Raw genomic sequence first — 3,617 nt, 5'->3', positions numbered from 1 at the left:
AGTGACCTTAGCTTCATCACACAAAGGCATAATTTTTTGAGCCTTTGATGCATTTGCAAGATTGCTATCAGATGCATTAATTTGTACCTTGTTGTTATTGGCAAGGTCATTTCCCCCTATTGCTCCTAATGGTGTCCCAATATTAGTATTAGTAACTACATTGTCTTTATTAATCTGTCTCATCACATCCCCAGTCTCCTTGTCAGTTCACTTCCCTATGCCTTGTTTTCTCTGTATGTAATCCTGGTACATCTCAGTTATAATAGGGATCTGACCAAGCAATTTCTCTAATCTATTATCAATGACTAGAGCATGTACAGTTTTCTTTTGGAAGATCAGGTTGACAGCAGCTTTTGATATTCTTTAAGATGTTAGTCACTGAGCCCTCTGCTTCCACACCTGTGGCTTATGTTGAAACTAAATATTCCCCTCTTGCCACATCTGCTCTGGTCCCTGAAAAACAGGTTGAAGTCAAAGAAGGGCTTGTTCCAGTTTCAGAGGATCCTGTAGCCATAAAGATTGCAGAATTACTAGAAAATGTAACACTAATACATAAACCAGTATCTTTGCAACCCCAGGGGCTGATCAATAAAGGAAACTGGTGCTACATCAAAGCTACATTGCAGGCATTGGTTGCTTGCCCCCCAATATATCACCTCATGAAGTTCATTCTAGTGTATTCAAAAGTGCAGTGGCCATGCACATCAACACCCATGATAGACAGTTTTGTTCAACTAATGAATGAGTTCACAAAGTTGCCAATACCTCCAAAAGCCAAACAAGCTCTTGGTGACAAGATAGTGAGGGATATCCACCATGGAACTGCCTTTGAACAGACTTATATATAGAGAGAGACTACTGATAGTTATCAAGTCAAGCCTCTCTGAGAGGGGTCAACAGGAATGTAAATCTCAAAATTTCTTAGACTTATAAATGTTGGAAATTTCACCATTGGGAAATTTCATACTTGAAAATTTTCCTATTGATAGTGGGTCTTGACTATTGGAATGTGAACCCAATTGGCATGGGAGGTTCCTTCTCTTTCCTTCTTAAGATTACTTTAGGACAGAAACCCTTTGCTGAACAATGGAAAGGACTTTGACCTATGCTTAAGCATAGAACAGGAATTTCTTTGAGTCATGATTGATTTTAGAATTGATACAATGGAGATACTTGGAATCAATCTCCACCCTATTCAGTCCTAACAGGATTGAGTAAGGGCTGCAGCCTAGATCAAAATTTAATTATTCCAATCTCTACCCTACTCAGGTTAACAGGATTTAGAAAGGGCTGTAGCAAAGGATCAAAGATTTAATTATTTGAAAATATGACCTTCAACAGACATGTGCAAAGCCAGAAGACCTCTGGGCCGTCCTGGGTTAAGCTAGAGCCTCCATTGGCACAGGGAAATTGATGGACACGTGATTGGTAGATGTGAGGACTGAGGGGAGGGAACTTGGATGGTTTCCTTAAGGATAGGGGGGTCTGAAGACTCGAGGAGGGTTGAGAAGTTGGTCGGTGTGGTTGGTGTGTGCTCTGAGAAGCTTGCTCTGAAGGAAGCTGAAAGTGGGGGCCTCTGAGACTGTTTCTCCATTTTGGTCACGTGAGTAATAGGGACTGATCTCTTTTCTTTGCCCCAGCTATCTAAGGGCTTGGGCCTTTTGGCCCAGCCTTAACAGAAGGGGTATTTAAGCCCTATTCCCTTCTCTCCCTTTTTCTCTCTCTCTATCTCTAATTCCTTTCTTCCTCCTATTGTAATTAAACTCCATAAAAGATTGACTGCTGACTTGAGTTTTCATTTAGGAATTACTTAGCTGAATTCCTTGGCGACCTTAAATTAATATATATCAGTCTTTTAAAGTGATTTCCTTGTCACAGGAAGATGCTGAAGAATATCTAGGATATATTCTAAATGGACTACATGAGGAAATGCTCAACTTAAAGAAACTTCTTTTACCAAATAATGAAAAAATTTCAGTTTCCAATGGACCTGACGCACAGTCTGTACATGAAGATAAACAGGGACAAGGAAAAGGTAGTGAGGATAAATGGGAATAGGTTGGTCCCCAGAACAAAACTTCGGTCACTTGGCAAGCTGACTTTATTAAGACTCCAATTACTGGCATCTTGGGGGGAGGGGGGGGTCACAGAAGATCTTAGTTTACCAGCAGAGTTCAAAGGAATCTGCCACTTTGCAGCCATTTTTTGCCTTGCAGTTGGATATCTAGTCTGACAAAATACACGTAGTCCAGGATGCATTGGAAAGTCTGGTAGCAAGAGAATCTGTCCAAGGATATACCACAAAAACCAAGCAAGAGGTTGAGATTAGTCAGAGAGTGGCCCTGGAAAAGTTCCCTCCCCCCCCCACCTTCTTGTTCTGCGCCTCAAACAGTTTGTGTATGAAAAAACTGGTGGATATCAAAAGCTTATCAAGAATATCCAGTATTCTGTGGACTTGGAGATTAGCAGAGCTTTCTCCAGGTGTAAAAAAACTAAAATTTTAAAGGCCACAGAAACGATCATCTCTTTGCTGTGGTCTATCATCACGGAAACAGTGCAACTGGAGGTAATTATACTACAGACGTCTTCCAGATTGGTCTGAATGGCTTGTCACGTATTGATGACCAGGCAGTTAAAGTGATTAACCAGTACCAGGTGGTGAAAGCCTTCTGCTGAATGCACAGCCTACCTCCTGTACTATTGCCCAGTTGACCTGCTCGAAAACTTCTTTCTCTGTGCTGTGTGTGCAAGATACCTGCTTTCTAGAATACCAACTCTTACTAACTTTTTTCCCTCTTTCTAATGGCTCTTTTGAGTGAAATTTTATTTCTCCTTTGCAACTATGGGATAGAATGGAAAAGAAACTAACTCTCTTGGAGTTTGTGCACAGAATAGTTTATGTTGATTTTTAACTTCCAAATCAAAATCATTTGGTTGAAAGACTATTGCTTGATTTAAAAAAATACAAAAGCCCCTTTATTTCTGAATAATTCTGATTCCTGTGGTGATAAAAGGGATTTGCATCTGATTCCTAATTTAATTGCCTAGTAGAAGAAATCCTGCACCAGCAACACAACTTGTGAATTTCTGTGAGAATGGATTTCATCTTTCCTTATAAAAGTGAAAAACTTTTTAAAATCCAACACCTTCTCCTCCCTACCCCCTTTAGTTTTTGATAAAGGAAAAAAAAATATGAGCCAGTTCTTAGAAGATAAAGAGTTCTTACTTTAAAAAAGAAAATGTACAGAAAGAACAAAAAATAAGTTGCTGGTTCTAAATAGGAAAATTTTTTAAAGAATTATGCAGTGGGAAATTGCTGAAGATCAAATATTTGGAGTTAAAATGTTAGACTAAATAGATGGTGATTGTAACTTTATTGCTATTAAAGATTTAAAACTGCATTTATGCTTCTGTGTACAAAAAAATTTTAAATGGGCAAAATAATGAAGGTTGATATTTCTTTTGTCTGCTTTGTTTAATTTTGCTGTCTGCTCTTTTTTAATGTTGAGTTTCTAATTGTACACAGTTTAGTAATATCGAGGAATATAAAATTGTCATCCATCAATAAAAATCACAAAATTGGTTTAAAAAAAAAAGATGTTAGTCACTGCCCCTAA

General features: G+C 38.5%; 1 pseudogene; it reads left to right on the top strand.

The window, feature by feature from the left end:
- The first annotated feature begins 368 nt into the window (after positions 1-368).
- Positions 369-2,815, top strand: LOC100025110 (ubiquitin carboxyl-terminal hydrolase 10-like; annotated as a pseudogene).
- Positions 2,816-3,617: the final 802 nt, after the last annotated feature.

Source organism: Monodelphis domestica, chromosome 7 (assembly GCF_027887165.1).
Source record: "Monodelphis domestica isolate mMonDom1 chromosome 7, mMonDom1.pri, whole genome shotgun sequence".
Lineage (NCBI taxonomy): Eukaryota > Metazoa > Chordata > Mammalia > Didelphimorphia > Didelphidae > Monodelphis > Monodelphis domestica.
Note: the sequence above shows the minus strand (reverse complement) of the source record. Positions and strands in the feature narration are given on the sequence as shown.